Source organism: Ursus maritimus, unplaced genomic scaffold, assembly GCF_017311325.1.
Source record: "Ursus maritimus isolate PB19 unplaced genomic scaffold, ASM1731132v1 scaffold_30, whole genome shotgun sequence".
In the NCBI taxonomy this organism is placed as follows: Eukaryota; Metazoa; Chordata; class Mammalia; order Carnivora; family Ursidae; genus Ursus; species Ursus maritimus.
In genome coordinates, this window is record NW_024425564.1 from 5,864,277 (window position 1) to 5,890,709 (window position 26,433).

Sequence of the window (26,433 nt, forward strand, 5' to 3'; positions counted from 1 at the left end):
ACAAGGAGAAAGATCCAGAAGGCAGCTGAAGGGAGCAAAGATGGGGTCCTGAAGATGAGTCTCTGGAGGCTGAATCAGAAGAAAGACCATACAGTGGGCACCAGTGATAAAACACAACTCTGGACCCCAAATGAGTGAGGTAGCAGTTTCAGCTGGGTGTCACTGACCAAGGGTGGGTGAAACAGTCTCATAGTAACCATTATAGGGCCAGAGGGAAATATAGGGCCACTAGGTCACAGAAGGCTCCTTCTGGCCTGGATGAGAAGGCAAAGTCTCATAGGGAAGGTACATCAATGCCTGGGTGGTAGAGGCACAAAAGTCCTCACATCAACAGTTACCTTTTTTTGCAAAGTGTCAGCAGAAAAGGGGGTTGGATTTCTCTTCCAATCACAAGACATAGGGTATAGAATGGACACAAAAATAAAACCTATCCATATGCTGCCTACAAGAGACTCACTTTAGACCTAAAGACACTTGCAAATTGAATGTGAGGGGATGGAGAACCATCTAGCATTCTCATGGATATCAAAAGAAAGCCAGAGTAGCCATATCAGACTAACTAGATTTTAAATCAAAGTCATAACAAGAGATGAAGAAGGGTACTATATCATAATTAAGGGGTCTATTCATCAAGAAGATCTAACAATTGTAAATATTTATGCCCCCAATATGGGAGAACCCAAATATATGAATCAATTAGTAACAAACATAAAGAAACGCTTTGATAGTAATGCAATAATAATAGTGAAATTTAACACCCCACTTTCAGCAATGAACAGATCATCTAAGCAGAAAATCAATAAGGAAACAATGACATTGAATGACACACCAGACCAGATGGACCTAGCAGATATACTCAGAGCATTTCACCCTAAAGCAGCAGAATACACATTCTTTCTGAATGCACATGGGACATTCTTCAGAATAGATCACATATTGGGTCACAAATCAACCCTCAACAAGTACAAAAAGATTGAGATTATATGATGCATATTTTCAGACCACAGTGCTATGAAACTTGAAATCAGCCACAAGAAAAAAAAATTGGAAAGACCACAAATACATGGAGGTAAAGAACATCCTACTAAATAATGGATGGGTTAACCAGGAAATCAAAGAAGAAATTTGAAAGTACATGAAAACAGGGGCTCCTGGATGGCACAGTCGGTTGTGTTTGACTCTTGTTTTCAGCTAGGGTCATGATCTCATGGTCATGACATTGAGCCCCATGTTGTGCTCCCTGCTCAGCGTGGAGTCTGCTTAATATTCTCTCTCCCTCTCCATCTGATCCTCCCACTCATGCTCTCTTTAAAATAAGTACATAAATCTTATTAAAAAGTACATAAAAACAAATGAAACTGAAAACACACCAGTCCAAAACCTCTGGGATGCAGCAAATGCAGTCCTAAAGGGAAGTATATTGTAATATAAGATTATTTCAAAAAGCAGGAAAAGTCTCAAATACACACCCTAACCTTACACCTAAAGGAGCTAAAAAAAGAGCAACAAAAAAATAGTAAATCCATCAGAAGAAGGGAAATAATAAAGATTAGAGCAGAAATCAATGATATAGAAACAAACAAACAACAACAAACAAATAAACCAGTAGAACAGATCAGTGAAACTAAGAGCTTGTTCTTTGAAAGTATTAATAAAATTGATAAACCCCTAGACAGACTTATCAAAAAGAAAAGAGAAACAACCCAAATAAATAAAATCACAAATGAAAGAGGAGAGATCACAACCAACACCACAGAAATACAGTTATAAGAGAATATCATGAAAAAACATATGCTAATAAACTGGGCAATCTGGGCGAAAAAAATGGGCAAATTCTTGAAACTTCTAGACTACCAAGGGTGAAACAGGAAGAAATAGAAAATTTGAACAGACCAATAACCAGCAAAAAAATTAATCAGTAATCAAAAATCTCCCAGCAAACAAAAATCCTGGGCCAGATGGCTTCCCAGGGGAATTATACTAGACTTTTGAGGAAGAGTTAATACTTATTCTTCTCAAACTATAACAAATAGTACAAAAGGAAAGAAAATTTCCTCATTTTTTCTATGAGACCAGCATTACCTTGATCCCAAAACCAGCAAAGACCCTACTAAAAAGGAGAATCACAGGCCAATATCCCTGATGAACATGGATGCAAAAATTCTCAACAAGATACTTGCAAATTGAGTCCGACAGTAAATGAAAAGAATTATTCACAATGATCAAGCAGGATTTATTCCTGAGATGCAGGGGTGGTTCAATATCTGCAAACCAATCAATGTGATATGCCATATTAAGAAAAGAAAAGATAAGAACCATATGAGCCTCTCAATAGATTTGACAAAAGCATTTGACAAAATACAGGGTCAATTCATGATAAAAACCATTAACAAAGTAGAGATAGATGGAACATACCTCAACATCATAAAGGCTATATATGAAAGATCCACAGCTAATATCATCCTCAATGGGGAAAAGCAGAGAGCTTTTCCTTTATGGTCAAGAACAAGACAGAGATGTCTACTCTCACCATCACTATTTAACATAGTCCTGGACATCCTAGCCTCAGTCTTTATACAACAAAAATAAATAGAAGGCATCCAAATTGGGAAGAAAGAACTCAAACTTTCACTATTTGAAGATCACATGATACTCTATGTAGAACACTCAAAAGACTCCACTAAAAAATTGCTAGATCTAATATAGGCATGTAGCAAATTTGCAGGATTAAAATCAATGCACAGAATTCTGTTGCATTTCTATACAACAATAATAAAGCAACAGAAAGAGAAATCGAAGACTTGATCCTATTTACAATTGCATCAAAACCCCTAAGATACCTAGGAATAAACCTAACCAAAGACGTAAAAGATCTGTATTCTGAAAACTAAACACTTATGAAAGAAATTGAGACACAAAGAAATGGAAAAACATCCCATGTTCATGGATTGGAACAACTAATACTGTTAAAATGTCTACACTGCCCAAAGCAATCTATACATTCAATGCAATTCATATAAAAATAACACCAGCATTTTTCAGAGAGCTGGAACAAACAGTTCTAAAATTTGTATGGAACCAGAAAAGACCCCAAAAAGGCAAAGTAATGTTGAAAAAGAAAACCAAAGGTGGAGGCATCACAGTTCCATACTCAAGCTGTATTACAAAGCTGTAATCATCAAGACAGTATGGTAAAGGCACAAAAACAGGCATATTGATCAGTGGAACAGAGAACCCAGAAATGGACTCTCAACTCTATGGTCAACTAATCTTCAACAAAGCAGGAAAGGATATCTAATAGAAAAAGGACAGTCTCATCAACAAATGGTGTTGGAAAAACTGGACCATAACATGTAGATGAATGAAACTGGACCACTTTCTTAGACCATACACAAAAATAAACTCAAAATGGATGATAGATCTAAATGTGAGCCAGGAATTCATTAAAATCCTAGAGAAGAACATTGGCAGCAACCTCTTCAACTTCAGCCAGAAAAACCTCTTGCTAGACAGGTCTCCAAGGGCAAGGGAGAAAAAAGCAAAGATGAACTATTGGGACTTCATCAAGATAAACAGCTTTTGCATGGCAAACAAAAGAGTCAACAAAACTAAAAGGCAACCTACAGAATGGGAGAAGATATTTGCAAGTGTCTTACCAGATAAAGAGCTAGTATCCAAAATCTAAAAAGAACTTATCAAACACAACACCCAAAAACCAAAAAATCCAGTCAGGAAATGGGCAGAAGACATGGACAGACATTTCTCCAAAGAAGACATCCAGATGGCCAGCAGACACGTGAAATGATGCTCTACCACACTTATCATCAGGGAAATACAAATCAGAACCTCAATGAGATACCACCTCACATCAGTCAGAATGCTAAAATGAACAACTCAGGAAACAACAGATATTGGTGATGATGCAGATAAAGGGAAACCATCTTACACTGTTGGTGGGAATGCAAACTTGTGCAGCCACTCTGGAAAACAGTATGGAGGTTCCTCAAAAAGTTCAAAATAGAACTAACCTATGATCCAGCAATTGCACGTACATCCCAATATTTACAGCAGCAATGTCCACAATACCACAATAACCAAATTATGGAAAGAGTCCAGATGTCCATCAACAGATGAATGGATTAAGAATCTGTGATATATATCACATCTTATTTATCCATATATATATAACACATCTTCTGTATATGTGTGTGTATGCACACACACACACACACACACACACACACATATATATGCATGTGCATGCACACACACACAGACACTAGACTATTACTCAGCCAGCAAAAAGAATGAAACCTTGCTATTTGCAACAACATGGGTAGAACTAGATGATATTATGCTAAGTGAAATAAGTCAGTGAGAGAAAGACAAATACTATATGATTTCCCTCATATGTGGAATTTCAGAAACAACACAAACTAACATGGTGGGGGGGGGGATAAAATAAGATAAAAACAGAGAGAGAGAAAAGCCATAAGAGACACTTAACTATAAGAAAAAACTGAGGGTTTCTGGAGGGGAGGAGGCTAGGGGGCAGGGTAATTGGTTGGTGTGCATTAAGAAGAGCATTTGATGGAATGAGCATTAGGTGTTATACGCAACTGATGAATCACTGAACTCTACTCCTGATTTGAATAATGCACTGTATTAACTACCTTGAATTTAAACAAATAAGTAAAGAAAGAAGGAAGAGTTAATACCTGTTCTTCTCATACTATTCCAAAAAATAGAAGAGGAAGAAAACTTCCAAGTTCATTGTGTGAGCCCAGCATTACCCTGGTACCAAAACCAGATGAAGACACTACCAAAAAAAAAGGGGGGGGACTATAAGCTAATATCTCAGATGAATATAGATGCAAATATCCTCAACAAAATATTAGCAAGCAGCATAGAACAATACATTCAAAATTATTCACCATGATCAAGAGTGATTTATTCCTGGGATGCAAGGATGGGCCAGTATTCACAAATCATACATGATACATCACATCAATAAGAGAAAAGATAAAAGCCACGTGATCATTTCAATATATGCAGAAGAGCATTTGACAAAAACAACCATTCATGATAAACAACCTCAACAAAGTAGGTTTACAGGGAATATACTTCAACCTAATAAAGGCCATATATATTTAAATCCATAGCTAACATCATCCTCAATGGGGAAAAACAGGGTTTTCATCAAATGTCAAGAACAAAATAAGTATGTCCACTGTCACCACTTTTATTAAACTTTGCACTGGAAGTCCTAGCCATAGCATTCAGAAAAGAAAAAGGAATACAAGACATCCAAATTGGTAAGGAAGAAGCAAAACATTCACTATTTGCTGGTGACATGATACTATATGTATAGAAAACAATAAAGACTCCACTAAAACAACACTGGAACTGATAAATAAATCCAGTAAGGTCATAGGATACAAAATCAGGGTAGAAAACCCATCACATTTCTATTTTTTCTCATTTTTATTAAATTCAAGTTAGTTAAAATACACTGTAATTTTAGGTTCAGGTTTAGAATTTAGTGATTCAACAATCACATACAACACCAAGCGCTCTTCACAAGTGTCCTCCTTTATCCCCTCCACCTATGTAACCCATCTTCCTGCCTACCTTCCCTCTGGTAACCATTAGTTTGTCCTCAATGCTAAAGGTGTGTGTTTCTTGGTTTTCTTCTTTTTCCTCCCCATGCTCATTTGTTTTGTTTCTTAAATTCCATACATGAGTGAAATCATATGGTATTTGTCTTTCTCTGGCTGACTTATTTTGCATAGCATAATGCTCTAACTCTATCCACATCATTGCAAATGGTAAAATTTCATTCGTTTCTAGAGCTAAGTAATATTCCATTGTGTATATATATAATTACTTCTTTTTTTAAAATTTAAATTGAATAAATTAACATATAATGTATTATTTGTTTCTGGGGTAGGGGTATGTGATTCATCGCCCTCCAGCAACCCTCAGCTTGTTTCCTAAGATTAAGAGTCTCTTAAGGTTTTTCTCTCTCTCTGGTTTTGTCTTGTTTCATTTTTTTCCTCTCTTCCCCTATGATCCTCTGCCATGTTTCTTAAATTCCACATATCACTGAGATCATATGATAATTGTCTTTCTCTGATTGACTTTATTTTGCTCAGTATAATACCCTCTAGTTCCATCCACGTCATTGCAAATGGCAAGATTTCATTTTTTTTATGGCTGCATGACTTTCCATTGTATATATGTACGTATACCATTTCTTCTTTATCCATTCATCTGTTGATGGACATCTAGGCTCTTTCCGTAGTTTGGCTATCGTGGACATTGTTGCTATAAACATTGGTGTGCAGGTGCCCCTTCGGATGACTACATTTGTATCTTTGGGGTAAATACCCAGTAGTGCAATTGCTGGGTTGTAGGGTGGCTCCATTTTCAACTTTTTGAGGAACTTGCACACTGCTTTCCAGAGTGGCTGTACCAGCTCACATTCCCACCAACAGTGTAGGAGGGTTTCCTCTTCCCCACATCCTTGCCAATGCCTGTTGTTTCCTGATTTGTTAATTTTAGCCATTCTGACTGGTGTGAGGTGATATCTCATTGTGCTTTTGATTTATATCTCCTTGATGCTGAGTGATTTTGAGCATCTTTTCATGTGTCTGTTGGCCATTTGGATGACTTCTTTGCAGAAATGTCTGTTCATGTCTTCTGCACATTTTTTGGACTGGATTATTTGTTTTTTGAATGTTGAGTTTGAGAAGTTCTTTATAGATCTTGGACACCAGCCCTTTTTTGATATGTCATTTGCAAATATCTTCTCCCATTCTGTTGGTTGTCTTTTGGTTTTGTCAACTGTTTCCTTTGTTGTGCAAAAGCTTTTAATTTTGATGAAGTCCCAATAGTTCATTTTCACCTTTGTTTCCCTTGCCTTTGGAGATGTGTCTAGCAAGAAGTTGCTGTGGCTGAAGTCAAAGAGGTTGCTGCCTGTGTTCTCCTCTAGGATTTTGATGGATTCCTGTCTCACATTAGGTCTTTCATCCATTTTGAGTCTATGTGCATGTTGTAAGGAAATGGTACAGTTTCATTCTTCTACATGTGGCTGTCCAATTTTCCAAAAAACAATTTGTTGAAGAGACTGTCTTTTTTTCCATTGGATATTCTTTCCTGCTTTGTCAAAGATTAGTTGACCATGGAGTTGAGGGTCCATTTCTAGGTTCTCTATTCTGTTCGATTGACCTATGTGTCTGGTTTTGTGCCAGTACCATACTGTCTTGATGATGACAGCTTTGTAATATAGTTTGAAGTCCAGATTTGTGATGCCACCTGTTTTGGTTTTCTTTTTCAACATTTCCCTGGCTATTCAGTGTCTTTTTTGGTTCCATACAAATTTTAGGATTGTTTGTTCCAACTCTGTGAAAAATGTTCACTGTATTTTTCTTAGATGGCTTATATGATGTTGAGGCCTGTTCCCTCTTTCCATACACCGTAAAGAGTTTTAATTAAGAAAGGATGCTGTACTTTGTCAAATGCTTTTTCTGCATCTATTGAGAGGATTGTATGGTTCTTGTCCTTTCTTTTCTTAATGTAGTTTTTCACATTGATTGATTTGTGAATGTTGAATCACTCTTGCAGTCCAGGAATAAATCCCACTTGGTCATGGTGAATAATCTTTTTTATGTACTACTGTTGTATCCTATTGGCTAGTATTTTGGTGAGAATTTTTGCATCAATGTTCATCAGGGATATTGGTCTGTAATTGTCCTTTTTGGTGGGGTCTTTGTCTGATTTTGGGATCAAGGTAATGGTGGCCTCATAGAGAGTTTGGAAGTTTTCTTCCATTTAAATTTTTTGAAACAGCTTCAGAAGAATAGGTATTAATTCTTCTTAAATGTTTAGTAAAATTCCGCTGGGAAGCCATCTGGCCCTGGGCTCTTGTTTTTTGGGAGGTTTTTGATTACTGCTTCACTTTTCTTCCAGTTTATGGGTCTGTTCAGGTTTTCTATTTCTTCCTGGTTCAGTTTTGGTAGTATCTAAGAATGCATCTTTTTCTTCCAGATTGCCTAATTTGTTGGCATATAGTTGTTGGTAACATGTTCTTACAATAGTTTGTATTTCTTTGGTGTTAGTTGTGATCTTCCCTCTTTCATTCGTGATTTTATTTATTTGGGTCCTTTCTCTTCCATTTTGAGAAGTCTGGCCAGGGGTTTATCAGTCTTATTAATTCTTTCAACAAACCGGCTCCTAGTTTCATAGATGTGTTCTACTGTTCTTTTGTTTCTATTTCATTGACTTCTGCTCTAATCTTTATTATTTCTCTTCTCCTGCTGGGTTTAAGCTTTCTTTGCTGTTCTTTCTTCAACTCCTTTGATTGTAGGGTTAGGTTGTGTATTTGAGACTTTTCTTATTTCTTGTGAAAGGCTTGTAGTGCTATAATACTTCCCTGTTAGGACCACGTTTGCTGCATCCCAAAGATTTTGAACAGCTGTGTTTTCATTCTCATTAGTTTCCATGAATTTTTAAAACTCCTCTTTCATTTCTTGGTTGACCAATTCATTCTTTAGTAGGATGCTCTTTTGCCTCCATGTATTTGAGATCTTTCCAAATTTCCTCTTGTGATTGAGTTCCAGTTTCAAAGCCTTGTGGTCCAAAAATATGCAGGAAATGATCCAAATCTTTTGGTACCAGTTGAGACTTGATTTGTGACCCAGGATGTGTTCTATTCTGGAGAATGTTCCATGTGCACTCAAGAAGAATGTGTATCTGTTACTTTGGGATGGAATGTTCTTAATATATCTGTGAAGTCCATCTGGTCCAGTGTGTCATTCAAAGCCCTTATTTCCTTGTTGATCTTCTGCTTAGATGATCTGTCCATTGCAGTGAGGGGGGCATTAAACCCCCTGCTATTATTGTACCATTATCAATGTGTTTCTTTGGTTTTGTTATTAATTGGCTTATATAATTGGTTGCTCCCATATTAGGGGCATAAATATTCACAATCATTAGATCTTCTTGTTGGATAGACCCTTGAAGTATGATATGGTGTCTTTCCTCCTCTCTTATTATAGTCTTTGGTTTAAAATCTAATTTGTCTGACATAAGGGTTGCCACCCAGCTTTCATTTGATGTCCATTAGCATGATAAATGTTTTTCTACTCCCTCATTTAAATCTGAAGGTGTTTTTAGGTCTAAAATGAGTCTCTTGTTGACAGCATATTGATGGCTCTTGCTGTTTGATCCAATCTGATACTCTGTATCTTTTGATTGGGGAATTTAGCCTATTTACATTCAGAGTAACTATTGGAAGATATGAACTTAGTGCCATTTCATTGCCTGTAAAGTGACTGCTATTGTATATTTCTGTACATTGATCCTGTATCCTGCAGATTTACTGAATTCATTTATCAGTTCTAGCAAGTTTTTGATTGTGTCTTTCGGGTTTTCTATATAAAGTATCATGTCACTTGCAAGGAGTGAAAGTTTGACTTCTTCCATGCCAGTGTGAGTGTGTTCTATTTCTTTGTCATCCTTTATTTTGTTGTCTGATTGCTGTGGCTAGGACTTCCAGTAATGTATTAAATAACAGTGGTGAGAGTTGACATCCCTGTCTTGTTCTGACCATAGAGGAAAAGCTCTCCATTTTTCCCCTTTGAGGATGATATTATCTGTGGTGGGTTTTTCATAGATGGCATTTATTATGTTCAGATATGTTCCCTCTAGCTCTACTTTGTTGAGGGTTTTATCATGAATGGATGTTGTACTTTGTCAAATGCTTTTTCTGCATCTATTGGAAGGATCATTTGGATGTATTCTTTCTTTTATTAACGTGGTGTATGACTTTGATTGTTTTATGAATATTGAACTGCACTTGCAACTCAGGAATAATTCCCACTTGATCACAGTGAATGATTCTTTTAAGGTACTATTGGATTTTGATTTGCTAGTATTTTATTGAGAATTTTTGCATCCGTGTTCACCAAGGATATTGGCCTGTTGTTCTCTATTTTATTAGAGTCTTTATCTAGTTTTGGTATCAGAGTGATTCTGGCCTATAGAAGGCATTTGGAAATTTTCTGTCCATATCTTTTTTTTTGGAACAGTTTAAGAAGTATTAACTCTTCTTTAAGTGTTTGGTAGAATTCGCCTGTAGAGTCATCTGGCCCTATACTTTTGTTTGTTGGAGGATTTTTTATTACCAAATCGATTTCTTTTCTGTTTGTTGGTATGTTCATGTTTTCGATTTCTCCCTCTTTTAGTTTTGATAGTTTATATGTTTCTAGGAATGTATCCATTTCTTCCAGGTTGTCCAATATGTTGGTATATAGTTTTTCATAATATTCTTTTACACTTGTTTGTATTTCTTTGATGTTGGTTCTAAATTTCTCCTCTCTTATTTGCGATTTTATTTATTTGGATCTTTTTTTTCTTCTTGATAAGTCTGGCTATTTTTTTTATCAATTTTATTAATTTTTTCAAAGAACCAGCTCCTGGTTTTATTGATCTGTGCTATTTATTTTAAGTTTCTTTATCATTTATTTCTGCTTTAAGTTTATTATTTCCCTTTCCTGCTGGAGTTAGGTTTTGTTTTTTGTTCCTTTTCTAGCTCCTTTATGTGTAAGTTTGGGCTCTCTTTTTGAGATTTTTCTTGCTTCGTTAAGTACACCTGTATTGCTATATCTTTTCTTCATAGGAATGCTTTTGCTGCATCCCAAAGGATTTGGACCTTCGTGTTTTCATTTTCATCTGTTTCCAGTATTTTTCCATTTCTTCCTTAATTTCCTGGTTAACCCATTCGTTGTTTAGTAGCATGTTGTTTATCCTCCATGTATTTGTGGTCTTCGCAGGGTTGGTTTTTTTGTTTTGTTTTGTTTTTTTAATCTTGTGGTTGATTTCAAGATTCATACAGTTGTGGTCAGAAAATATGCATGGTATGGTCTCAAACTTTTTGTTCCTGCTGAGGAATGATTTGTGACCTAGTCTGTGTTCTGTTCTGGAGAGTGTCCCATGTGCAGTTGAGAAGAATGTGTATTTTGCTGCTTTAGGATGAAATGTTCTGAATAAATATTTTAAGTCCATCTGGTTCAGTGTATCATTCAAAACCATTGTTTCCTTGTTGATTTTCTGCTAACATGACCTGTCCATTGATGTAAGTGGGGCCCTTACATCCCCTACTATTTTTGCTTTACTATCAAAGAGTCTCTTTATGTTTGTTTTTAATTGTTTTATATATTTGGGTGCTCCCTTGTTGGGGTCATAAATATTTGCAATTGTTAGATCTTCTTGCGGATACTCCTTGTAGGATATAGTGCCTTTCTTCATCTCTTGTTATAGTCTTTGGTTTAAAATCTAGTTTGTCTGATAGAAGCATTGCTACTCTGACTTTCTTTTTACATCCATTTGGAAGACACATATTTCTTCATCACCTCACTTTCAATCTGCAGGTGTTTTTGGGTCTAAAATGAGTCTCTTGTAGGCAGCCCATAAGTGGGTCTTGATTTTGAATCCATTCTGACAGCCTATGTCTTTTGATTGGACCACTTAGTCCATTTACATTCATAGTAATTATTGATAGATATGTGTTTAGTGCTATTTTACTACTTGTTTTGTAATTATTTTTGGAGATTTTCTCTGATCATTTCTTGTACTTTTCACTTTCCACTCAAAGATTTCCCTTTAACATTTCTCACAGTACTGGTTTAGTGGTCACAAACTCATTTAGTTTTTGTTTGTCTGGGAAACTCTTTCTTTCATTCTATTCTGAATGATTGTCTTGCTGGATAGTGTATTCTTGCTGCATATTTTTCCCATTCAGCATGTTGAATATATCATACCACCCTCTTCTGGCTTGCCATATTTCTGTGGAAAGATCTGCAACTAGGCTTATGGGTCTTCCCTTGTAAGTTAGGGACTTCTTTTTCTCTTGCTGCTTTTAAGATGTTTTCTTTATCGCTATACTTTGCAAATTTACTTTAATATGTCTTGGTGTTGGCCTGCTTTTGTTTTGATGGGAGTTCTCCGTCTCCTGGATTTGGGTGTTTTTTTCCTTTCTCAGATTAGGGAAGTTTGCAGCTATTATTTCCTCAACTAAATTTTCTGTCCCCTTTTCTCTTTCTTCTTTTTTGTGTGACTCCTATAATAACAATGTTATTATGCTTAATGGAGTAACTGAATTCCCTAAGTCTTTTATCATGTTGCATAATTCTTCTTTCTTTCTTTTGTTCAGCTTCATTATTTTACATTATTTTAGTTTGTTCTGTAAGTCCTCAGGTTGATTTCTTGGGCATTCAGAATGATTTCAGAGTTATCAGGTTGTGTTCAAGATATGAGATGAGCCTAGGGTCTTCCTACTACACCTCCATCTTAACTCCCATCATCACATTTTTATACACAGTAATGAAGCAACATAAAGAGAAATTAAGAAAACATTCCTATTTAGAATCACACCAAAAATAATAAAAAGCTTAAGAAGAGACATAAGGAAGTGGAAGACCTGCACTCTGAAAAGTATAGAAATTTGATGAGAGAAATTGAAGCACACACAGATGGAAAGATATTCCGTGCTCATAGACTGGGACAACAAACATTGTTAAAATGTCCATACAACAAAATTAGCCTACACATTTAATGCAATCCTTATCAAAATACCTGTAGTATTTTTCACAGAACTAGGAAAAACAATTCTATGGAACCACCCTGAATAGCCAAAGTGATCTTGAAAAAGGCAAACAAAGCTGGAGGTATCATTATTCCAGATTTCAATTCAGATTACAAAGCCATAATAATCAAAACAGTATTGTACTGGAACAAAAATAGATGTATATCTGTGCAACAGAATCGAAAACACAGAGCTAACCTACATTATATGGTAAATTAATCTTTGACAAATGAGGAAGGAATATCCAATGGGAAAAAGATGGTCTCTTCAACAAATAATTTTGGGAAAATTGGTCAGCTACATGCAAAAGGATGGAACCACTCTCTTGCACCATACACAAAAACAAACTCAAAATGGATTAAGGACCTAAATATAAGACCTGAAACCATAAAAATCCAAGAAGGGAGCACAGGCAATAATATCTCTGACATTGGCCATAGCAACATTTTCTTAGATATGTCTTTTTAGGTAAGGGAAATAAATGCAAAAATAAGTTATTAGAACTACATCAAAATAAAAATCTTCTGCCCAGCAAAAGAAATCACCAACAAAACTAACAAAAAATCTATTGAATGGAAGAAGACATTGGAAATTCTGTATCCAATAATAGGTTAGTATCCAAAATATATAAAGAACTTATGCAACTCAATGCCAAAAAATCCAAATAACCCAATATAAAACAATTGACAGAAGACATGAACAGACATTTCTCCAAAGACATTTCCCCAGATGGCCAACAGATACATGAATAGATGCTCAACATCATTCATCATCAGGGAAATGCAAATCAAATCCCCAGTGAGATATCACTTCACACCTGTCAGAATGGATAAAATAAAAAACAGAAGAAACAACCAGTGTTGGCAAGGATGTGGAGAAAGAGAAACCCTCATGCATTATTGGTGGGAATGCAAACTGGTGCAGACACTGTGGAAAAAAGTTTGGAGATTACTCAAAAGTGAAAAATAGAACTACCCTATGATTCAGTGATCACATTACTGGGTATTTACTAAAATAATTTGAAAACATTAATTCAAAAAGATATATGAACCCGTATGTTTATAGCAACATTATTTATAATAGCCAAAATATGGAAGCAGTCCAAGTGTACACCAATAGATGAATGGATAAAGAGGAAGTGATGATATATACAGTGGAATATTATTCACCTATAAAAAGAATGAATTCTTGCCATTTGCAACAACATTGATGGAGCTAGAGAGTATAATGCTAAGTGAAATAAGTCAGAGAAAGACAAATACCATAAGACTCACTCATATGTGGAATTTAAGAAACAACAACAAAAAAAAAGAGCAGAGGAAAAAACAGAGAAAAATAAAAAAAAAAACAGACTCTTGACTATAGAGTACAAACAGTGGATTACCAGGGGAGGTGGGTAGGGAGGATGGATGAAAGAGGTAAACGGTATTAATAGTGCACTCATTTTGATGAATACTGAAGAATAAGTTGTTGAATCACGATATTCTACACCTGAAACTAATATAACACTCTGTGTTAACTATACTGGATTAAAAGAAAAATAAAAATGAAACAATAAAATAAAATAATAAAATAAAATTCATAATGCTTTTGTTGAAGTTTATCTTACAGAAAAAAAAGGGAAAATAAGCTTGTTAAAAGTGACATAATATAAAAATGCATATGGGGTGCCTGGCTGGCTCAGTTGGTTGAGTATCCAACTCTTCATTTTGGCTTGTCATGATCTTGGGGTCCTGGGATAGAGCCCTGTGTTGGGCTCCATGTTCAGGGGTGAGACTACTTGAGGGTTCTCTCTCTCCTTCTCACCCCCCCTCTCCCCTCCCTCTGTTTCTTCCTCAAATAAATATTTAAAATATATATAATGATGTATGCTAATTATACTTTGATTAAAAAAATAAATTAATGACATAAAAACAGAAAAGTGGTAAATGAAAACATTCAAAAACATCCCTGAATATAAGTAGAAAATAAGATGAATATAGATAGAAAAAATAAGCCTAACCTATATAGGTTTTACTTACAAAATTAAATAAAAAATTGGAGGAAGTACAGTTAAACCTTGAACAAAATGGGTTTGAACTGCACTAGTCCACTTGTACTGAGTTTTTTATTTGTTTGTTTGTTTAAGTTGATAGCAAAAACCATAGGCATTTATTTACAATTGCCCACCCTAGTTTCCCCAGGACCAAATAAAAGGCAACTGTTGCTAAAGTTGTGCCTATTGCCTTCTCAATACCCAGGGAGGCCCACCGAGGTTGTCAGCAGCCCCCAGGGGCCCAAGACGAGCCAGGGTTTCAGGTCATGGTTGTGCCCAGTGGATGGTCTGTAGAGCACCCAGCCCTGGCAAGCAAAAGGGTGGGCTGAAGCAGAGGAATTTGCCCAGGGTATAGGTATGGCCCTGCACAGGGAGCCTTATGCTCTTGGTGCCCCTGCAGCACCCCCAGTCTTTTATACACCATGGACTATGGAGGTCTGTGCCACAGTGGTTGTTGGCTTCCAGTTTTTCCTGGACAGAGGCAGACACCTTCCCACACAGGTGCCCCAGACACAGGAGACACTCTTGGGGTCCAATGCACTCATTTGTGACAGATGCTGCCAGTGGTTATAGGTCACTGGTACAGCTATAGTCAAATGGGACACATGTACTGTGCCTCTAGGCCACTGTCACTACCAGGCTGCAGAACATCAGCATCCAAGGCCAGGCCCACCACCACCACTACCTTTTCCCAGCTCAGCCTGGCCAGGTTCACCTACCTATATGTGGATTATTTTTTTCAATTAATATGCCTATAGTGCTGTGAATGTATTTTCTCCTCCTGATTTTTAAAATAATATTTTCCTTTCTCTAGCTTGCTTTATTATAAGAATACAGGTTATAATGCATGAAACATACAAAATGTGTTAATAGGTTGTTTATGTTATTGGTAAGGGTTTCCAATCAATAGTAGTCTATCTACAGTAGTAATTAAGCTTTGAGAGAGTCAAAAGTTACACTTGAATTTTGATTGCACAGGGGTTCAGTGTTCCAACCTCTACATTGTTCAAGGGCCAACTATATATTTACTCAACACTGAGATTTTACTCTGATAAATATTCTTTTTTTCACTGGATATTTTGAATTTTTTCTTGTTTTCCATTTCTTTTATTATGAGATGTTGAGCTTCTTTTCACATGTTCATTTGTATTGTGAACTGCATTCATATCCTTTGCTTATTTTTCATTGGGTTGTTGGTTCTTTCATTAATTAACAAGATATATTTGTGTCATAGAAATAATGCTTTTGTCTAAATATAATGTGTAAATAATTGAAATACATTTGGAATTTGTCCATTTCTTTCCATCCATAGCCACTACAGTAGTCCTAGTCAATATTTATTTTTCTCTCTTGAGTGATTGCAACAACCTCCTAACTTGACTTTTTATTTTCATTCAAAAGAGATAACTAAGTAGTTGGGTTGGATTAGGTTTGGGGATTAATTTAGACAAAATGCAGTAAAGGAACATTTAGTAATAAATTTAAAGTATTGTTGAGTGTTTATTAAAGTGCTTTAAAAAAGGTATATCTTGATATGGAAAGAAATGAAGCCAAGAAAGAAATGATGAATTGGGAGAATGAAGCAGTACCAATGGCCAGGAAGTCTAAGGGCTGTATTGTTTGTTTCTTATTAATAGTTGTATTGGTGTATATTCAGCACATTATAAAGTACACTTATTAAACATGTAGCATTGCATATGTTGTGAAATACATATGCATTCTTGAATCCATAACCATAATACAAAAAATGTACATATTCATTCCCCCCAAACTTTCCTCATGAAATTTATATTATGTCCCACTGTCCCTTTCTTACCCTCCTTACTCTCACACAGTCATTGTGTCCCACACATTCTGTCATTACAGATTAGTTTTCACTTTCTATAATTTTCTAAATGGAATCAAACATTATGTACAACTTTGTATTTGCTTCCATCATTCAGCATATCTATTTTAAGATTTCTCCATGGTGTTGCATTTATCAATAGTTCATTACTTTTTATTGTTATATATTATTCCATTGTATGTACATATAATAATTTTTCCATTCATTCTCCTACTGATAAATATTTAGGTTCTTTCTAGTCTTCAGTCATTATAAGGAAAGTCATTGTGGATACTCATATAGAAATGTTTATATAGACATATATTTTTATTTTTTATTTTGCACAGAAGAATGGCTTAATCATATGGTAGATTTATAGTTTACATATTCAAGAAACTGTCAAACTTTCTTCCAAAGTGGCAGTATCATTTCATATTCCTAAGACCAATGTGTGTGAGTTCCAGTTTCTCTACATCCTTGCCAACACTTGATATGGTCAGGCTTTTTAATTTTAGACATTCTAATAGATGTGTAGTGGTATCTCATTTTGTTTAAATTTGCAATCCTTCATGATTAATGATACCAAATATCTTTTCATGTACCTATTTTCCATCACATATCTTATATAGTGAAGCATCTGTTCAAATCTTTTGCCTATTTTGTATTATATTTGTATTAGCATTTTGAGAGTCTTTATATATTCTGGATATAAATCTTTTATAAGATTTGTGGATTACAACAATGGTTTCTTCCAAACTATGGATTATCTTTTAATTGTCTTAAAAGTGTCTCACAAAAGAACCATTTTGTTGATTTTAATGAAATTTAATGTATCACTGTTTTCTTTTGTGGATTGTGTTTTTGGTGTCATATCTAAGAAAATATGTTTAACTCAAGGTCAAAAAGATTGTCCCCTGTGTTTTCTTTCAGACCTTTCATAGGTTTAGATTTTATATTTACATCTATGATTCATTTATATATTCGTTTATATATTCAAGGTTTGGATCAAAGCTTTTATTTTTGTATGGATATGTATCTATTGTCTTTTCACCTTTGTTGGCAATCAGTTGTTCAGCTGTGTGTACGTCCGTTTCTGGACTTAGTTGATCTGTTTGGTTTTCCTTACACCAACACCACATTGCTTTCATTCAAGTAACTTTATAATAAATTTTGGAGTTAGATAGTAGTAGTACTCTGCCAATCTTGGTCTTTGGATTTTTGTTTGTTTGTTTGTTTGGGCTATTCAAGTTTTTTTGAATTTCCATGTGAAGTTTATAATTATCTTGTCATTTTCAACAAAAAGAGTATGCTGATTTTTTAAAAAGATTTTATTTATTTATTTCACAGAAAGAAAGCAAGTGCGTGAGAGAGCACAAGCAGAGGAAGCAGCAGAGGGAGGAGAAGCAGATTCCCTGCTGAGCAGGGAACGTGATGGAGGGCTCTATCTCAGGACCTCAGGATCACGACCTGAGCTGAAGGCAGATGCTAAACAAACTGAGTCACCCGGGTGCTTCAAGGGTATGCTGAATTTCAGTTGTAATATGTTGAATCTGTAGATCAATTTGGGGTGATATAGTATTCTAACATATTAAGCCTTCTAATCCATAAATATGGTATGATCATCCAATTATTTAGGTCTTCTTTAGTTACTTTCACACGGTTTCCATCCTCACATAGTTTCTTCACATGCTGGTTCTGTCCAATACTCGCTGGAGGAGTTAAAGTAGACCCTCTGTACATCCCTTGAGTTCTATCCTTGGGCAACTCTCTCCTCTTCTATACTCTGCCTTAGTCTGCCTAGGCTCTCAAGATTGTCCCCTCCACTCAGGGATTCTTCCAAGCTCCTCCTGTTTCCTCTTTTTCTTTGATTCAGCCTTGAAACTTTCTTAGGAGAATAAGCTGTGGAAAATTAAGGCTTTTCCTTGTTTCCTATCCCTTTGAGACCACTGTCCTCTATTGTCTGATTCCCAATATCTTGGGTCCTATTGTTCCAGGCATTTTGTTCAACTCTTATGATATTTCAGGCTAAAGATTAAATGCATCTTGACTGGAATCAGAAATCTTGAACAAATTATTAAGTCGTCTTAACCAAACAATATTTTTTTTAAATAAAAAGCATCTTTTATGGAACTGTGGCACATTAACCTATGAACAGAATATTTGTTTAAAAATAAAGGATTCTTAACTGATTTTTTAAAAGGAAAATTGAAATTGTGAAAAAAATATGCCATGATTTTGTAAGCAGTTTTCTCAAATACATTGGAAATATCAATTATGGGTGTAAAAGAGTACAAGTAAGAGTAACAGGCAGTTTTGAAGTGTACCATCAATGAATTTTCTCAAGTTTGTTCAGGTTTCAACCTAAGTGTTAAAGAGGAGGAAAAATTTGATATAAATCTTGGAAAGTGATCGGAAGGTCAATATAAATTCAAACTAAACATGAGAATAGAGTGGCTTACCTGACTGGATTGCAAAACAAAAGAAGTAGATTTGTTAATGAGGCCTGTCAATGTAATATCCTGAGAGCAGCCTTCAAGGTCTCTAGAAAGATAATCTCACCTCTCTGAGCAGGGAAAAAGAGATTTGGGTTAAGTACTTAACCACTCCTCGACAGGTATGAATAAGTAGTGTTTACTCAAGGAAATCCCAGTATCACTTACTGTGAGTAAATGAAGAAGCTTGGAAAAAACTGATTGATAGTATATGTTAATTTGTGGTAATTAAATGGACACAAAAAATGAAAAGAGCCAGAAAAGAGATTGTCAGAAAAAGGATAATTTAGAGTACGATGTCTGAATTAAATGGAAATGAGAATATGACAAAAGAATGGAAAATTTTGGATCTTGGGCTGCAATTATGCATTGCATACATAAGAAATGTAGGAAATTAAGAGGTAGAAAATGTAATAAATTAAAAAGTAGAATGTGATGTATGAGTGGGACAAGTCTTTCTCAGAATTCTAGTTGGAATATTTGATGTAGAATGACAGACTTTTCCATTTCACAGATAGTTAGCATAGCCTTGATTCTGGGTATGCAAATCTGTCCCATAAAATGTCTCTGCAAAGTCCATTTTCTAGTTCAGTCCTCTATGGTGGGCTGAGATTAACCAAGCATCATTGTTGTGGGATTTTTGAGGAGGAGAATCCCTAGAGAGCCAGTTATATAAGTCAAGTGAAACTTCCTTAGCACAGGACGTGTAATTTCTCTTTTGATGTGTTCCTCACAGCAAGTGGTGTAATGTCACGAAAGTAGCTGATGTTCAAAATATGTTTCTGTTGTTTGAACAAAGACAAAGCTCAGACCTCCCACAGTAGGGGCAGAAAAATACAAATGGGTCTTCTTAGGTGAAAGATGACTAAGAATGAAAATTGAGTCTAATCGCACATCTACATTTTGTTTTGTTTTTCAGAAAACGTCACAAAATATTATATAATTGTAGCTGTATTTGGAATCATCATTTTAATACTTCTAGGATTATTAGTTTATAAATGTTACAAGAAAAGTGACAATAAAAAAGGTAAGATAAAAAAGGAATGCAATAAATTATGACAAATCGAATAGAATGATTGGGACAGGTGAGAATAGGGAAAGAGTATCATCATTTTTTTCTTGAGATATTAAGCTGTTTAGGAAAACAATGAAGATCAAAATAATAACAGTGTTTCTTCCATAGCATATTTAAACTAATAGTTGTTTATAATCAGTCTACTAATGGCCATATTTTGAAGTAAAAAGAATAGGTGTATTAGGTATATTTTTGTTGTTGAAGTTGTTAGTGTTGAGAAAACAGAAAGCAATAAGATGTGGGCATTTGATGCAAATTTTATTCTAAACTCAAATTTTCAATTCACTCCCAAAGATCTCTGTTTCTTGCTATCCACGGCCGATGTAATCCTTTCCCCTTGAATAACTGGATTCTTATCTGAAGTTTGAAGTGATATCAGTTCCATCATTAGATTGTAAAAGATTCTAACATCTGTCTTGTTAGCTGACTTTCTCCCTTACTAACCTTAACAAAGCAAGATACCATCTTGAGGAAAACCATTTGGTAAGGGTCTGATGGCAGCCTTAGGCCAACACCCAGCTAGAAACTGTTGGAATTCTGTGTGCAGCCATATAAATGAGCTTGTAAACAAATCCTTCCCTAGCCAAGATCCCAGTGGTGCCCAATATCTTCGTTGCAGTCTCATGAAAAACCCTAAGGTGGAGAATCAGGTGAAGCTGTACTGTGTGATAATAAATGAAACTGTGAGATAATAAATGTGTGTTGTTTTAATCCACTAAATTTGTGGTTATCTGCTATTTAGTAATACATAATAATACAAGTTTTATTTATAATTATTTTTGGAAAACAGGCATAATCTTGGAATAGATCAAGCAAAATGAAAGTTATAGTCATCTTAATTATGGTTCATGTGCAGTGGAGCCGGTGATTTTTTTAAAAAAAGCATTTGTTTGCTAAGTGGACAACCTTGTTTAGTTCACTTACTCTTTTTTAAATACAATTTTATTGATCTTGAGTTTTTGAAGTATTGTAGTTATATCATTTCAAGATGATAGTTTTTCTTTCTGCAGTAAAGTTGTAGATAGACGATAGGAGATAATTTTTTTTTAAATTTTACTATGTCATTGCCTAGAACATCTGAATTATATTGAATGTCCTTGCTTTATTTTTTTCATATTTAAAATTGATTTATGTTTTTAAAGATTTTATTTATTTATTTGAGAGAGAAAGAGACTGAGTACTGCTTATGTTTTCATTTTTGTTATTAAGAAAAAATGTTTATCAGTTTCTGATGGATACTCTATCAGGTTAATCATGTTTTCTTCTATGCCTACTTTTCTAATTTTTTCTTTCTTTCTTTCTTTCTTTCTTATTTAGCATATAGTACATCATAAGTTTTTGTAGTGTTCAACAATTCATTAGTTGTGTTCAAATCAAGAATGAATCTATTATGGTTGTTTAATTTTTTGCACATATTGAAATGATTATTCTTAATTTATTATTCTGGAAAAATACATTAATATGATTTCTAACTTTTAAATCATTCTTGTAATTTTGATAAAAACTTACATGTTCACTATGTACAATTTCTTAGTATACTGCTGTATTAAGTTAACTAAAATTTGGTTGAGTTCATAAATCTCATTTGTTCATTTCTCATCAAGCTTAATTTCTTCAAGACTGGAGTAGAATAATCCCATGATAATTTTTTTTCCTTCTTAGGTTCATAGTATCTCTTATTTAAAGATCACATCAATTTTGGGGCACCTAGGTGGCTCAGTCATTAAGCATCTGCCTTCAGCTCAGGTCATGATCCCAGAGTCCTGGGATCAAGCCCTACATCAGGTTCCATGCTCAGCAGGAAGCCTGCTTCTCCCACTCCCACTCCCTCTGCTTGTGTTCCCTCTCTCACTGTCTCTCTCTGTCAAATAAATAAATAAAATCTTTAAAGAAAATCATATCAATTTTATCAAGGTCCTTATTTTGAACCTTACATAATATAGCTGCCAATCAATATATTTCTGAATTACTGGGAGGATAGAACACAGTAGGATTTCAAAACTTTGAATACATGATAATGACTGAAAATATAACTTTTTCAGCAACTTAGTAAAAAGTTTTATAATCATATAAAAGAAAGCTAATGTTTGACATGCTGTTATGACATGAAATATTAATTTAATATTATGTCTCTGCCCTTTATTCCTCATAAATCTGAGTCCTAATAAAAGATTCATTTCCCTTTCAGGTTTACTCCAAGGACATTCAGGTAAGATGGGAATATTAATTTTTTCAAAAAAAAAAAAAAGAAAGAACCAATTAAAGCAATTAAGCATAAAAAAATATTGTTACCACTATAATTAGAGCTTATTTATAAAGATTTGTATGTTCATTTGCTAGAGCTGCCATAACAGAGTGCCAAAAATTAGGTAGCCTAAATAAAAGAAATATATTGTCTCATAATTCTGGAGGAAATAAGTCTGAGATCAAGATGTCACCAGGGTCAGTTCCTTTGAGTGTGGTGAAAAACAATCTATTGCATATCTCTTCCCTAACTTCTCATGGTTTGCTGAGAATCTGTGGCATTTCTTGAGTTTTAGACCTCTGACTTTATCTTTACATGGTGTTCTCCCTGTTTCTCTTCACGCTGTCTTCCTTTTTGCATTGTCTGTGTTTGTGCCCAAATTTCTCCTTTTCTTAAGGATAACAGTCACATTGGATTATGGCATAATGACCTTATCTTAACTAATTACATGGGCAATAATGCTACTTTTGAGTAAAGACACGTTCTGAGGCACGGTGATATGAAACTTTATCATATGAATTTTTGGGCAAAATAAATAAACCTGTAACAATTTCTTACTTCCAAAAGCCTAACAATCATAAGTGATCACATTGTGTTACCACAAAACAAACAAACTTACATCACCAGCAATGAGAGTAGGAAATTGAACATGAAACACACTCAAAAGAGAGTCTGTCTTGTCCCTCCCAATTACTACCCCCTTCTCTGTAAATAACCACTATTTGGACAACTATCAGCTAGCTTGAACAGGGATTATACCACTATAGAAAATTTTTAAGTTTTTTTTTTAATGTGGGTGTAGTTAATGTACAATGCTACATTAGTTTCAGGTGTGCAACATAGTGATTTGATAGAGTTTATACATTATGCTATTCTCACCACAAATTTAGCTACCATCTAACAGCATACAATGCTATTACAATATCAGTGATTATATTCCTTATGCTTTACTTTTTATTCCTGTGATTTATTCATTTAATAACCAGAAGCTTGTATCTCCAATTCTCCATCACCCATTTTGCTCATCTTCCACTCCCCTCCCCTCTGACAGCCATCAGTTTATCCTCTCTATTTGTAGGTCTGATTCTGCACTTTCTTTTTATACATTTGTGGGGTTTTGTTTGTTTTGTTTTTTAGATTCCACATATGAATGAAATCATATGTCTTTTTCCTTCCGACTGATTTCACTTACTTAATTCCCTTTAAGCCATCCTTATTGTCACAAATAAATAAACCACTTTGTAACACCATACACAAATATAAACTCAAATGGATTAAAGACCTAACTGTGAGGCATGAAACTATAATAATCCTAGCAGAGAACATAAATACTGATTTTTTTATGTAGTGTTCAATGATTCATTACTTCCATATAATCCCCAGTGCTCATCACAACATGTGCCTTCCTTAATACCCCTCACCCAGTTACCCCAACTCCCCACCCCCTCACTTCTGTAACCCTGTTTGTTTCCTGGAGTCCAGAGTCTCTCATGGTTTGTCTCCCTCTCTGATTTCTTCCCATTCGGTTTTCCCTCCCTTCCCCTATGGTCATCAGCCTTAGCAACACTTTTCTAGGTATGTCCCCTAAGGCCAAACTGTTGGGACTAGGTCAAAATGAAGAGCTTTTGCACAGTGAAGGAAACCATCAACAAAACATAAAAGGAAGCTACTGAATGGGAAGATATTTGCAAATGATATATCTAATGAAGTGTTAATATCTATAATATAGAAAGAATGTGTACAAATGAGCACAAAATAAAGAAACTGATTACAAAATGGGCAGAGGACTTGCATAGACATTTTTCCAAAGAAGACATACAAGGGAAGACATCCAGGGAAATGCATATCAAAACCACAATGAGACATCACCAACTGTTGAATTTGGTTCAGGTCATGATCTCAGAGTCCTGAGATCAAGTGCTGCATCAGGCTCCACACTAATGGAGCCTGCTTAATATTCTCTCTCTCTCTCCTTCTGCCCCTATTCCCATTCACACACTCTCTCTAAAATAAAATTTAAAAACATTTTATTAAATAAATAAATAAATAAGTAAATAAATAAATAAATAAAAGAGTACACTTAATGAGCCCTAAGAAATGTAAAGAATTGTGGAATCATTATATTGCACACCTTAAACTTACATAACACTGTGTTAATTAAGCTCAAATAAATAATAAATAAAACATACATGTAGAATGAACATAATAAATAATAAATCACTGAAAGGAAAAGCATCAACTCTATACCCCATGAAAAAGTATTCTATGAATGGGGGTAAAATAAAGACATTATCAGATGAAGGAAAACTAGAAGACTTCATCACTAGGAGATCTATTTTTTAAAAATGACAAAAAAGGCTGTTCCACCTAAAGGAAAATAATAGCATGGGAAAACTAAGAACATCAGAAATTAATGAAACAACAAAAATAATAAGTGCTTAGGTAAATATGAAATAATATCATCTAATTTTAATATTGAAAATTTTTTAAAAATGTATGACTGTTGAATGCAATAATTTTAACACTGTGTGGTTCTGAAATATGTGAAATAATACACCTGAAAGCTACAACATAAGAAGAGGAAAGTAATAATGCATGTATGGATTTAAGATGTCTACATTTGAAGTGGCAGAATGTTCATTTTAAGTAGAATAAGAAAGTTTAGGTATGCATTTTTTAAATTCCTAGAGCAAACATAAACAAATAGAATATAAAGATATATTGCCAAAATACAATAAACAAGTTAAAATGGAATACTAAAAAGTGCTAGAATAATTTGTAAGAAGGCAAGAATGAAAGAACAGAGAAAAAAGCACAGGAACAAACATTAACCAAATGTAATATGGGAACCTTAAATTCAACCATGTGAATAGCTTTATTAATTCTAAATGGACTAAATATGTCAATTAAAATGGCAGAGATCATCATATTGGACTTTTTTAAAGGTCCAATTATACAGTATTAGAACCCTACATTGAAAATAAATATTGATTAAAATAAATAAAAAATATAAATAATGAATAAATAGAATAGAAAAATATGTACAATACTAACACTAAAAGCTGGAGAAGATATATTAATATGAAAAATATACTTTAAAACAGAATATGAAGGATACAATCAGACATTAAATAATGATAAGGAGGCTTGGGTGGCTCAATCAATTAGGCATCTGCCTTCAGCTCAGGTTATGATCCCATGGTCCTGGGATCAAGCTCCTCATCAGGTTCCCTGCTCAGCAAGGAGTCTGTTTCTCCCACTTTCTTCTTCCCCTCCCCTTGATCATGGTCTCTCTCTCTCTCTTGCTCTCTCTCTCTCTCTCTTTCTCAGATAAATAAAGTCTTTAAAAACAAAAACAAAAAAAAACAGTAAATTCATTGGGACCATTAATATTTCTAAATTAACAAATTTTAACTTCAAAACAAAACTTCAAATACATGAAGTGAAAACTGATAGAATAATATTTGAAGACATCAACACTCCTCTTTTAGTAGACAGGAAACAATAGGATTTAGAATACCTAAATAGAAATCTCAAACAATTTGACATTGATAAAGCACTCTAAAAACAACTGTAGAACTATTTTTCAATTGCACATAGAACATACACTAAAAACAAAATATTTGTGGCAAACATATTTTAGCATGTTTGAAGTAATAGAAACCATACAAATTATGTTCTATGATCATAAAGTAATTATATATCAAAGACAGAAATATAAATAAATTATACCCCACCCCACCCCCCTGGTATTTGGATATTAAGCAACACACTGCTAACTAGAATATGAATCAAGGAGGAAGTAACCAAGAAATAAAAAATATTTTGGATGAAAATGAAAATGCATCATATCATTATTTATGGGTGTAGTTAAAACAGTGCTTAGAGAATTTATTAAATTATATTCTTATATTCAAAAAAGTCTCTAATTTTCTAAAATTCCACATTAAAAATTCTTTAAATGAACAAAATAAAGCCAAAGCAATTAAAAGGAAATAAACAATAAATATAATACCAGAAATGAATGATATTGAAAGCAGAAAAACAGTAGAGAAAATTAATAGCTAAGATTGTACTTTGAAAAAACAATGAAATTGTTCAATCTCTGGCAAGAT